A 13999-nucleotide genomic window follows, 5' to 3' on the forward strand; every position below is an offset into this window, starting at 1 on the left:
TCTTGAACAAATCAATTCAAGAGCAAAACCAGAATTCTACATATGGCATTCACCTGCGTTTTAAAAAGTTATCAAATTTGTTGTCGGCCCAACGGAATAATAGTTTTCACTTATTTGTCACGTCCTCACTCGCTTGTAATGCCAAGCGATGTAGTAGGCATAATCACAGTAGAAGAGCTGATTACACTAAACAGAGGAAGAAGCGGATGACTTTAACTGTTTTAATCTGAAAATCCACTCTCTAGGACGTGACAGTATTCAAAGGTAAATTTAATATAATCACGCACTGCATGATTTCAGGTCCATTCTCGTCCTCTTAGTCTGATATCCAAGTGAAAAGGGTTACTTAAATCCCCAGGCAGCCCAAACATAATATCCTCTGCACTGATATTGCCTAGCACCTCTGTTCATTCTAGTATTTGGCTTGTCAAGAAGGAATTGTGAATAGGAGTAACAAGTGTCCAAATGTTTGTGTATTGCTATGGAAACAGACATCAGTTTTAAGATTTATAGAAAGATAGGTTTGAAAGGAAAACACAGAATCATCATGAACCTTCATTTTTTCACAGATATATTTTTTAAAAGTTGGCGGTTCAGACAGTGGCAAAATTCTCTCTGTACCTCTTTAGAGCAGAATGCAGGTATAGGGCATTTGCAACCGCTCTAAATCTATAAGAGACATCATACACTATTACATCATCTGGTGCTGCTGGACATACATTTTCCTCTATCCCGTTGCATGAGCCTATTATTACCAATCAATCAATCATATCATTTGTAAAGCGCACTACTCACCCGTGAGAGTCTGAAGGCGCTAGGGTGGGAATGCTGCTACTGCTCGAAAAGCCAGGTCTTGAGGAGTTTTTCTGAAGGTCAGCAGGTCTTGTGTCTTCCGTAGGTCGATTGGAAGGGTGTTCTAGGTCTTGGCGGCGAGGTGGGAGAACGATCTACTGCCGGAGGTCGGTCTTTCGATGCGTGTGACTGTGGCGAGGGTGAGGTCAGTGGAGCGGAGCTGGCGGGTGGGGGTGAAGAAGCGGAGTCGTCTGTTGAGGTACATTGGTCCGGTGTTGTGGAGTGCCTTGTGTGCGTGGGTGAGAAGCTTGAAGGTTATCCTCTTGTTGACTGGGAGCCAGTGTAGGTCTCTCAGGTGGAGTGTGATGTGGCTGCGGTTGTTGAGGATCAGACGTGCAGAGGCATTCTGCATGCGTTGGAGCCGTCTCAGGAGTTTGACCGAGGCTCCTGCATAGAGGGCGTTTCCATAGTCCAACCTGCTGCGGACGATGGCCTGGGTGACCGTTCTTCTCGTTTAGGTGGGGATCCACTTGTAGATCCTGCGGAGCATATGGAGGGTGTTGAAGCAGGAGGAGGAGACAGTGTTGACCTGTTTAGTCATGGAGAGGGTGCAGTCGAGGATGACCCCTAGGTTGCGTGCGTGGTCGGTGGGTGGGTGGGTGTTGGGGCGGTTCCCAGTGCGGTCGGCCACCAGGAGTCGTCCCAGGCCGAAGCGGTGGATCCGAGGTTGAGGATCTCCGCCTTGTCCGAGTTCAGCTTCAGTCGGCTGTTCCTCATCCATTCAGCGACGGCCTTCATTCCTTCGCGAAGGTTGGTTTTGGCGGTGTGGGGGTCCTTGGTGAGGGAGAGGATCAGCTGGGTGTCATCGGCGTAGGAGGTGATGTTGAGGTCGTGCCGACGGGCGAAGTGGGCGAGCGGTGCCATGTAGATGTTAAACAGAGTTGGGCTGAGGGATGAGCCCTGGGGTACGCCGCAGATGATCTTGGTGGCTTCGGAACAGAAGGGGGAAGGCGGAAGCTTTGTGTTCTGCCGGAAAGGAAGGAGGTGGTCCAGTCCAGGGCCTTCTCTTGGTCCCGGCGTTGTGGAGGCGTGTTCGTAGTGTGTGGTGGGAGACCATGTCGAAGGCGGCTGACCGGTCCAGGAGGATGAGGACCGCCGTTTCTCCGTTGTCCAGCAGGGACTTGATGTCATCAGTGGCGGCTATGAGGGCAGTTTCGGTGCTGTGGTTGCTGTGGAACCCGGACTGGGAAGGGTCCAGGATGTTGTTCTACTCGAGGTAGCGGGTCAGTTGTTCATTGACAGTCTTCTCGATGACCTTTGCCAGGAACAGGAGCAGGGAGATGGGCCGGAAGTACTTTAGGTCCTTGGGGTCCTCTTTGGGTTTCTTGAGTAAGGCGTTGATCTCGGCATGCTTCCAGCTCTCTGGGAAGGTTGTTGTCTCGAAGGATGTGTTGATGACTTTCTGGTGATGGGGTGCGATGGCTGTGCTGGCTTTGTTGAAGATGTGGTGTGGGCATGGGTCTGACGGAGATCCGGAGTGGATGGTGTTCATGATCTTGATGGTGCGTCGTCGATGTTGGTCCAGGAGAGCAGGCAGTTGGTGGTCGTGGGGGCAGAGGTACCAGTGGCTGTCCGGGCGGTCGTGACGTTGAAGCTGTCGTGGATGTCTGCGATCTTGCGGTGGAAGAACGTGGCCAGCGAGTCGCACTGGTCTTGCAAGTGTAGGACGTCGTTGGTGTTGGAGCTGGGGTTGGAGAGTTCCTTCGCAATGTTGAAGAGCTCTTTGCTGTTTTACGCGTTGTTGTCTAGGCGGTCTTTGAAGGAGGCCCTTTTGGTGGATCTGATGAGGTGATGGTGTCTGCGGGTGGCGTTCTTGTGGGATGCGTGGCTGTCCGGTGTTTGTTCATGGAGGCAGATCTTCTCCAGCTTTCGGCAGGTTTGCTTGGAGGCCCGGAGGTCTTCAGTGAACCAGCTGGCTTTCTTGTTGGTGTGACTGTTGGAGGAGTTCTTGATCAGGGTGAGGGTCTTGGCGCAGTCGTTGATCCACTGTCTGAGGTTGCAGGCAGCGGTGTCGGGGTCGGCGGGTGGGCTCTGGGCGAGGGTGGTGGTTAGCTGGTCTTCGGGGACTTTGCTCCAGCAGCAGCAAGGCATCTGTTGGGTGCGGTGGTGCGTTTCTTGAAGGTGAAGTGGATGCAGCGATGGTAGGTCCAGTGGAGTTCGGTGGTGTGGTTGAAGGAGACGTGGGGGCTTGCGGAGAAGATGGGGTCAAGCGTGTGACCAGCGGAGTGGTTGGGTGTTGTGACGAGTTGTCTGAGTCCGAGGTTGGCTGGGTTGTCATCAGGGTGGTGGAGTTGCAGTCGTTGTTGTTCTCGAGGTGGAAGTTCAGGTCCCCGAGGAGGATGTAGTCCGTGGAGGCGAGGACGTGTGTGCCGACGAAGTCGATGATGGAGTCGCTGAACTATGGTCGGGGTCCTGGGGGTCTGTAGATGAGGGTTCCTCTGAGGGTGGTGTTGGGGTCAGTGCTGATCTGGAAGTGCAGGTGTTCGGCTGTGCTGAGGGTGTCGTTGGTGTTGGTCGAGAATCAGAGTGTTCCTGTGGACGATGGCGATTCCTCCTCCTACACCGTTGGTGCGGTCCCTGCGGGTGATCTTGTAGCCTTCCGGGACGGCTATGGCTATGTCGGGTGCCGAGGCGGGGTTCAGCCAGGTCTCCGTCAGGAAGGCGACGTCTGGGGAGGTTGAATAGAGTATTTCTGCCATACAAGTTTGGTACACCGGAGGCGGAAGCCGGGAGTTTTGCTGCTTTTTTAACTACTTTGTTACTTTGTTTTATTCCTGATTTTCTGCATGCGCTTTTAAAAGTGTACTAGCCGCTCTCAGCTTACCTCACTCAGTCGATTAGGAACTGAATTGGGGCGCTGGGAACACTCGGGACTGCCTCCGAAAACCGCCGCCATATTAGTGGTAGCAGAGTGGGCTAGCTGTTCGGTTCAGTCAGGCATAAAAGTCGCCCTTCTCTGCTCGCGCACTTATCTGCGAATCAAGTTTGGTACTCCTGAGGCGGAAGCCGGGAGTTTTGCTGCTTTTTAGGGCTCGCTGCGAAAAGCGCGCGAAAGCGCGCTCTCGCAGAGAGCACTATAGCGATCGGCTCAGCCGACAACGAGTTGGAATGTGGATACAAGACCTGGCCGCGCGCGCAGCGTTGTCCCATAGGATAACGTTGGGAGCGTGCGCTTCGCTTTTGCATGGCAGACAAAGCCGGATCGTGACGCGCGCCTCGTGGAATGCAGGGGGAGACTGCAGAGGGGCGCGCGGCAGAGGGGCGCGCGGCAGCGGCGGATTACGACGCGCGCCTTAGGATTGGGTCGCGCGCGTGAGCTTCTACCGTAGACAGCTCACGTCGCGGGGCCCAATCCCAAGGCGCGCGTCGGAATCAGACTCTGTGCATGCTCACGGCGTGTGACCCTACTGAGAACCGCTCTGGAGAAGGACAGCACAGAGAGGAGAAGTGCTGTCTCAATAGCAAGTGGCCAGGTGAAGTTAACGGCCCGGAGTACGGCCTCGCTGCTCCTATGTGCACGCTCACGGCGTGTGACCCAACTGAGTGCCGCTCTGGAGAAGGACAGCGCAGAGAGGAGGAGTGCGGTCTCAATAGCAAGCGGCCGGGTGAAGTTAACGGCCCGGAGTACGGCCTCGCTGCTCCTGTCGGAGGCCCCCATATGAGTTAGCTGTGACAGTGATGAACCAGCAGAGGCTTGGGGCTGTGCAGAGGCGGTGAGACTGTGGGGAAGCTCTTATTGTGAATTGGGCTGACACTGGTTTTTTATAGCAAACACAATTTTTTAGAAATCCGAACGGATAGAGTAAACACAACTCTTATTCAGTCAGCTGCTGAGGACCTGCACTTGTTTAATTGTCAGCATTAGTTCAATGCTTATTATTATTGGAGTTTTATTTATCGTGAACTTGACCCGAATCGGGTTTCAGAGCGCTTGACATAGCACCAGTTGCGTTACACGAGGACACATTCATTGTTGGTAGGCACAGGGAGATGAAGCTATTTGCCCAGAATCACAGGATGTTGAGCGTCCCTGCCGAGACTCAACCCTGTTCCCCAGCTCCGAGGTCGACCGCCCTAGACATTAGGCCACATTCTCTCCCCATGCTTATAATGGAGAGCACCGGTACTTCTCAGAAGCAAATAGGTACTCTGGCATAGAGTACTACAGTATTTTCCTTTTGAAAGCACTGCTTTGCATCACTTTCTTATGCGCAATAACCGGGTCAACCAGCAGGGATTCAGAGTAAAATATCTATTGACTCGATAGTACATATTATAAAAAGAGAAATCAGAAATGTACAAGCTGGTTTCACTTGTGAGTCCTGGCAAGGTGCTCGCCCGCCAACTAATATTTTGTACTACGAATGTATCGAGGCGCCTCTTAAAAAAGTGAAGGAAGGAGGCGCTTTTAGCTTCTTGGTTTCAACCCTTGAATCTGGGAGAACCAGCAGGGGCAGGAGTTTTCCCTACTCGCCCGCCCAAAATCAGTAGTGGAAAATACCTGTTTCCATGATCTGTGATTCCTAAGCAGGGTCCATGGCTGTAGAGCGCCTTGAACAAAACATCAAGGGCAACGTAGCACTAGACACACTTCAGTAAGCGCCTGAGAATCAAACTATTTACAATGGTTTTCTACGGATGCCCAAGCACTGAAGAGGATTCAAAAGGGGGTGGTGATGGACAGAGTATATGAATTAAGCAGAACACTCCTACCCAGTCAAAAGATCAGGGCTTGATCCATCACCGTTTTTTAGCTCACTGCACCATCCCAGTTCAGAACCTGGCTACATGCAAATTAGTCTGACCCTGGCCCAGTGCATCATGGGAACAGGGCAGACCAAACTACCAAGCCAATTCTTTACTGGAAAGGAAACAAGCTTCCGGGGACCGGTTTCTGGCATTGCAGCCGTCTTCGGCCCGGCTTGCTTGAATCCTGATGGTGCAGTGAGCAAGGGACTCACATCTGAGCATACCCTTCCACACTTATGGTGGCCAAAACGATTCAAAAGGGGGTGGTGATGGACAGAGTATCTGAATTAAGCAGAACACTCCTACCCAGTCAAAAGATCAGGGCTTGATCCATCACCGTTTTTTAGCTCACTGCACCATCCCAGTTCAGAACCTGGCTACATGCAAATTAGTCTGACCCTGGCCCAGTGCATCATGGGAACAGGGCAGACCAAACTACCAAGCCAATTCTTTACTGGAAAGGAAACAAGCTTCCGGGGACCGGTTTCTGGCATTGCAGCCGTCTTCGGCCCGGCGTGCTTGAATCCTGATGGTGCAGTGAGCAAGGGACTCACATCTGAGCATACCCTTCCATACTTATGGTGGCCAAAACGATTCAAAAGGGGGTGGTGATGGACAGAGTATCTGAATTAAGCAGAACACTCCTACCCAGTCAAAAGATCAGGGCTTGATCCATCACCGTTTTTTAGCTCAATGCACCATCCCAGTTCAGAACCTGGCTACATGCAAATTAGTCTGACCCTGGCCCAGTGCATCATGGGAACAGGGCAGACCAAACTACCAAGCCAATTCTTTACTGGAAAGGAAACAAGCTTCCGGGGACCGGTTTCTGGCATTGCAGCCGTCTTCGGCCCGGCTTGCTTGAATCCTGATGGTGCAGTGAGCAAGGGACTCACATCTGAGCATACCCTTCCACACTTATGGCCACTATAGGTGTGGCAGGGTATACTCAGACATGAGTCCCTTGCTCACTGCTCCATCAGGATTCAAGCAAGCCGGGCCGACGACGGCTGAAATGCCAGAAACCGGTCCCCGGAAGCTTGTCTCCTTTCTGGTGAAGAATTGGCTTGGTAGTTTGGTCTGCCCTGTTCCCATGATGCACTGGGCCAGGGTCAGACTAATTTGCATATAGCCGGGTTCTGAGCTGGGATGGGGCAGTGGGCTAAATAACGGTGATGGATCAAGCCCTGATCTTTGGACTGGGTAAGAGTGGTCTGCTTAATTCAGACACTCTGTTCATCACCACCCCCTTTTCTGAATCGTGTTTGGCCACTATAGGTGTGGCAGGATATACTCAGACATGAGTCCCTTGCTCACTGCTCCATCAGGATTCAAGCAAGCCGGGCCGACGACGGCTGAAATGCCAGAAACCGGTCCCCGGAAGCTTGTCTCCTTTCTGGTGAAGAATTGGCTTGGTAGTTTGGTCTGCCCTGTTGCCATGATGCACTGGGCCAGGGTCAGACTAATTTGCATATAGCCGGGTTCTGAGCTGGGATGGGGCAGTGAGCTAAATAACGGTGATGGATCAAGCCCTGATCTTTGGACTGGGTAAGAGTGGTCTGCTTAATCCAGACACTCTGTTCATCACCACCCCCTTTTCTGAATCGTTTTTGGCCACTATAGGTGTGGCAGGGTATACTCAGACATGAGTCCCTTGCTCACTGCTCCATCAGGATTCAAGCAAGCCGGGCCGACGACGGCTGAAATGCCAGAAACCGGTCCCCGGAAGCTTGTCTCCTTTCTGGTGAAGAATTGGCTTGGTAGTTTGGTCTGCCCTGTTCCCATGATGCACTGGGCCAGGGTCAGACTAATTTGCATATAGCCGGGTTCTGAGCTGGGATGGGGCAGTGAGCTAAATAACGGTGATGGATCAAGCCCTGATCTTTGGACTGGGTAAGAGTGGTCTGCTTAATTCAGACACTCTGTTCATCACCACCCCCTTTTCTGAATCGTTTTTGGCCACTATAGGTGTGGCAGGGTATACTCAGACATGAGTCCCTTGCTCACTGCTCCATCAGGATTCAAGCAAGCCGGGCCGACGACGGCTGAAATGCCAGAAACCGGTCCCCGGAAGCTTGTCTCCTTTCTGGTGAAGAATTGGCTTGGTAGTTTGGTCTGCCCTGTTCCCATGATGCACTGGGCCAGGGTCAGACTAATTTGCATATAGCCGGGTTCTGAGCTGGGATGGGGCAGTGAGCTAAATAACGGTGATGGATCAAGCCCTGATCTTTGGACTGGGTAAGAGTGGTCTGCTTAATTCAGACACTCTGTTCATCACCACCCCCTTTTCTGAATCAAGCACTGAAGAGGTCACGAATGAAGAATGTGGGTCCACCCCACACACTAATGATCTGTGTCACACAGACTGCTTGCTTCACTCGGTAGTGCTTCGAAGTCCCGCAAGGCAACAAGCAGCACTTTATCAACCCTCTAAATTGATAAATGAAAAGCTACCCATTTGGCCATTTCTGTCTTGTCTCAAAGGACTTCTGGTATGATGGAATTACTGTTTCCATGGCTAGATCACACTAGCGGATAACAGCTGGGCCTATCAGGGAGCTTCTGGGGAAAGGATGTGGCATTACAGCCAGACCTGACGACTTTGGAACTGTGGAACCAGGTTCGAGTCTCGGCGTCAACTCAACATCCTGTGATTCTGGGCAAATTACTTAATCTCATTGTGCCTACCAAAAATAAACGTGTCCTTGGGTAATGTAACTGGTGTTCATGTAAAGCTCTCTAATAACTTCAGGTTCGGGCTGGCTAAAACTGCAAAACACCTTCTTTGCACAACTCACAAAATTGTACACTAATGTGCGCAGAGAATAAATGCGAATTCACCACTGCCCTCAATCTCTGCATTGGCTCCGAGGTAATTAATTTAATGAAGGGTAGTTGCATAAGTGAGACACAGGTGAAAATAGAGAGTGCACACAAGTTTAAATCTTCTAAAATCCCATAACTTTTTACCATATAAAGCAAAAATGTGTCACAGATGAAATGCAGGCCAACTATCACACAAGATTATTTAATTTACTATCCTGTTACATATTTAAATCAGAAAGCATGATGTAGTAATGATCAACAGTGAACGTTTAGAAGCATCACTGAAATCTCAGAGGAACAAGCATTTGCAATGCAATCGGTCTCGCATTTGTGAAATTTTAAGCTATTGGCATTGTAAATGACAATGCCTTTTATTTATATGTTTTCAAAACCAACACATAGATAAAGGTTTGTCATTTACAATGCCAGGAGCTCAAAGTCTCGCAAATGCGAGCCCTATTGCATTGCAAATGCTTGTTAACTACTTCCTGTTACTTTGTTTTATTCCTGATTTTCTGCATCCGCTTTTAAAAGTGTACTAGCCGCTCTCATCTTACCTCACTCAGTCGATTAGGAACTCAATTGGGGCGCTGGGAACACTCGAAACTGCAGCCGAAAACCGCCGCCATATTGGTGGTAGCGGAGCGGCCAGCAGGCTAGCTGCTCAGCTCAGTCAGGCATAAAATGGATCCCTCTGAGTGGACGCGCAGCGGACGAGCGCAGCGGGCGCGCCGGTGGCACGCCAGAGGCAAACCCGTCTGCGCCCCTGGTCAAATTTCCACCAAAAGTCTCACGCTCTCCTCTGACCAAATCCTTGCTCTCCGCCTTCCTATTAAACAAGACTATCACCTGTTTTCAGCATAAAACATTGGTGGAAAAACTTGTCCCTGCTGCAAATTCTCCCCTGCCTCCTCCCAGTCTCGCCTCTGCACCAACTGGACACCACCACAACATCCAACTGACAGCCCCTCCCATTAATGACCTCAATTTCCTTAGCCTTAACTGTCGCTCACTCCCAAAACACTAAATGGACATTTTCAACCTCCTTCTTGATGAGCAACCTGACGCCCTGTTTCCCACGGAGACCTGGCTTCATGAGAGTGCCGGGCCGGACGTTGTGGCTGCATTACCACCTATTTATGCAATTGTCCGTAAGGATAGAGTGTCCAAACCGGGTGGGGGCATTGCCATCATTTTTAAAACTCACCTTCAATGCAGATTTGACCCATTAGATATTCCCAATTGTGAATCTGCCTTCTTTAAACTAATTCTTAACCCTAACTTTACTCTCTCCGGCCTGCTAGTCTACCGTCTGCCTAGTCACCCTACCTCCTGGGCTACTTCCTTTCCCAGTCATATAACCCCTCTACTTAGGAGTACTAATAACTTCTCGCTTTTAGGCGACCTTAATCTACATCTAGACGACCTCACTAACCCCATATGTAGTAACTTTATCTCTGATGGCCGCTAGGAACATCAATCTAATTAATTCTGGTCCAACCCATAATGCAGGCCACCTGCTTGACCCGATCTTTTCCAGCCTTCCCCACATTGACTGTGCCCCTGCTGTGCCCATTTGCTGGTCAGACCATTTTCTATCCAAATTCAGACTCACTCCCCATACCTCGTCAATTCCATCATTTCATTCTCTTAAAATCCCCAAAAGGGACTGGAAAAAATTAGACTTATTCGCCCTTAATAATTTTCTTTGCTCTAATGTACCCTCATTGGACCCTCCGGTCGAGACGCTGGCTATAAATGTCAATAACTGGCTTTCAAACGCGATTGATATCTGCCTTCCCCTATCTAATAAAAGTCTTAACAGCCATCGACCTCCAGCTCCATGGTTTAACGACCTTTTAAAAAAGGAAAAGGCCAAATGCAAAGTATTAGAGCGGAGGTGGAGAAAAGACTATGCGCCTGAATCCAAAAACACCTATAAGAAGGCAAGAAATTTATACCACAACCTTTGCAACTCGGCAAAGGCCAGCCTTGTTTCAAAAACGATCTCTAAAGCTGTAAACTGTTCAAAAACACTCTTTGCACTTGTGTAAGAACTTGTCGGTTCGAAGACCACAGCAAAACCTCTACCTCTCAACAAACATCAGTGTGACAATCTTGCCTGTTATTTTACGCAAAAAAATTGAAAACATCTATTTTGAAATTACGAACTCACATATATGCAACTCCCTGCAGCCACATTCTATAATCTGACCCCAGACTACTCCCTCGCCCGACCCCATGACATCCTCCCACCTAGAACCCTATATGGTGTCCAACACCTGTACCGTCTACCTAGATTCCTGGCCCCTTCTTAACATGGACTCCGTCAAACTCATTCTAGACAAAGTCAAGTCTGGTTCTCCAAAAGACCCTCTCCCAATCTCAGTATTAAAACAGCTCGACACCCCTCATTTGCATGTCATCTTAAAAGCTCTTAATTCCTCTTTGCTCGACTCAACAGCCCCTTCACTGTGGAAACACAGAATGGTGACCCCTCTTCTAAAAAAGTCCACTGCTGACCCTGGCACTCCCTCCAACTACCGACCTATCTCCCTTCTGCCAGTCTTCTCTAAAATTCTTGAGAGACATATTCACTCTCACCTCTCTCAGTTCATTGAAACTAATAGCATCCTTCACCCCTCTCAATTCGGTTTCCGAACCAGGCTCTCCACTGAGACCACATTGCTGGAAGTCACCGAGAGGCTGCAACAAAATCTCGATGCTGGAGAGACAGTGGCACTTATTTGTTGGACCTCAGCGCAGCGTTCGACACTATATCCAATACCATACTTATTAACACACTGAAGTCCCTTGGCATCCATGGATCTGCTCTAAATTGGATCATTTCCTTTCTGGACAGCCGCACCCTGCAAATTTTTTCTGCCACAAGCAGCTCTGACTCTCACTCATCAGCCTATGGGGTACCCCAGGGGCTCTATCTTGAGCCCACTACTTTTTAACTTATATGTCAGACCTTTGGCGGATGTAGCAGAACAAACCGGTCTGACGCTTTTTTCATACGCTGACGACTCGCAGATCATTTTCTCTCTTTCTAACTCCGACCCCGGTACTCCATCTCTCCTTCAGCAGGGTCTTGGGGAAATCGCTAAATGGATGAACAACAACTACCTCAAGTTGAATGGTGAGAAAACTGAGGTCTTGATCTTGGGAAAGAAGAAAGATCTCTGGGGCCCACTTCATTGGCCAGCCGAGATGGGTGCTCTCCCGAAACCCTCTAGCCTTGTCCGCAACTTGGGTGTAACCATTGATGACTCCCTGACCATGCACCATCAAGCAGTCAAAGTTACTGCAGTCTGCTTTACCATCCTAAAATGGCTCAGGAAGATCTGGAAGCTGCCAATCTCTGCCCAAAAAACAGTGGTTCATGCCCTTATCACCTCGCGGCTTGACTATGGAAACATCCTGTATCTTGGCTCCAACAAGGCAGTAATTCGTAGATTGCAGCTGGTACAGAACTCCGCAGCTAGACTTCTGTGTAGAGTTCCCAGAGCAACTCCCATTTCTGGGTACCATCGCGACTTACACTGCCTCAGGGTGGAGAACCGTATCAAGTTCAAGGCCCTGAGCTACATGTTCAAGATAAAAACCAGCATAGCACCTCTTTATCTGCAATCCCTTGTACGCCCCTACTTGCCCACACGTAATTTGCGGTCTGCAACACTCGATAAATTTACTGTACCCAGGTTTAAACTCGCCAGGATGGGCGGTAGATCCTTTTCCTACCTGGGCCCATCCCTCTGGAATGCTCTTCCCCTTGATATCCGTAATAAAGCTATTTACATCTGCTTCCGCAGAGCTCTTAAGACCTGGCTCTTTAACCAATAATTCCTCCGCTGCTCTATCTCTGCACCTTGTCTTGCTTGGCGCCAGGAAACCCTTTTTGGGTAGCTGCTGTGCCCTACAAATGCAAATAATAAATAAATAAATAAATAAGGTCCCAGAGTTCAACGGCGTGTTTGCGGGCAGAGCAGGTGTTGAGAAGGATGCATCTGAGGTGGTTGGGTTCTTTCCTGGTCGGCAGCATGGTGGGGCGGATGCTTGTGAAGCTGCAGTTCCGGCAGGTGAAAGCTCCGTGGGTGCGCTTCGGGGCGGCCAGGAAGCAGGTGTGTGATCGTCCGGTGTTCAGTGCGTGGAGGGTTCTGGCATATCGGTGTCGGGCGTCGTGGTGTTCGTGGGGTCCAGGAGTCCTGGCGCCGGGTGCGCCAGCTGCGCGCCCGCTGAGAAGCCTCCATATGAGGGGATGTGGGAGGGAGGAGTAGCTGGGAGGAGGGAGCGGGGCGGCGAATGGGATTGCAGGGGAGCGGGCCGCAGGGACGCAGCGGCAGTAAAATGGGTGAGGGCCATGGAGAACTGGGCACAGGAAGGAAAAACAAGTTTAGGCAAGAAAACAAGTACAGGCACAGAGGAATATAAACAAGTCTAGGCAAGAAAGCAAGTACAGGCACAGAGGAATGAAAACAAGTCTAGGCAAGAAAGCAAGTACAGGCACAGAGGAATAAAAGCAAGTTCTGGACAAGAAAGCAAGGACAGGCACAGAGGAATAAAAACAGGTCTAGGCAAGAAAGCAAGTACAGGCACAGAGGAATAAAAACAAGTCTGGGCAAGAAAGTAAGGACAGGCACAGAGGAATAAAAACAGGTCTGGGCAAGAAAGCAAGTTAGGCACAGGGGAAAAATACAAGATTAGGCAGAGCCGTGCAGCAGCGTGGGGAGTAACCTGCCTGGGTGCAAGGTCAGAGGTCGCTCCTTCTTAGAAAAAGGATTTGCTTTACAACCATCAAAACAAACTTGTGAAACAGTTAGAATGATGAAGTCAGACAGTTGCTGTGTGTCCAGATACTTTCAGAGCTCTTGGCAAACTCACCCGCTGACCCTTGTTAAACCTGCTCAGTGACATCCTGACTGGACAGAAGGGAATAGAGGGCAAAGCGATGTCTGCTCCATCACAGCAGCTCATGGTTTAGAGCTTCCTGGCCACAATGCACTGACCATACACCTGGGATAGAATATACAGGCAAAAGAGGAAGGCCAGAAGGCACTTTTATCCTGCTCAAGAAGCAGGATTACAGGGGTTTAAAAACAGAGACAAAAATAGCGCTTACCATTACTGATCGAGCACAAGAAACTTTTATGAAGCGTCCATGTTCAGATGGAGAATAAACAAAAAAGGTAATTAAATGGAGTGTTTCCTTGGTACCAGAGATGCTCAGTATGTTGAATAAATAAAAAAAATAAAAGAACAGTTTCACTGAATTCAGATTCTTTAAAAATAAAAAATATTAAAAACAGTGTCCCAACTCTGTGGTAAGGACTTACCTTCATTTAGTGAGACTACGATGAGCAACAGAAATGAGATTGCAACGAACACTGGTATGCATTTCAAATATGAATATTAAAATGGCTTAGAAACACTGGTGACTATTAAATCAACCACAACATTCATAATGTTAGAAATGATGTTAGCTACACAACTCAAAGACTTAAGAAGAAATACCAACTACAACAAAAATATAATCTTTTAAAATGTACATGTTTCCTATTTGGATAAG

The 13999-nt window shown here is 49.5% G+C and overlaps 1 protein-coding gene across 3 annotated transcripts in view; it reads right to left on the reverse strand.

Moving 5' to 3' along the window:
* Positions 1 to 13999, reverse strand: part of HEXB (hexosaminidase subunit beta) — a 353508-nt gene that overhangs the window by 38224 nt on the left and 301285 nt on the right. The window lies entirely within an intron of this gene.

Source organism: Lissotriton helveticus, chromosome 2_1 (genome assembly GCF_964261635.1).
Source record: "Lissotriton helveticus chromosome 2_1, aLisHel1.1, whole genome shotgun sequence".
NCBI classification, from domain to species: Eukaryota; Metazoa; Chordata; class Amphibia; order Caudata; family Salamandridae; genus Lissotriton; species Lissotriton helveticus.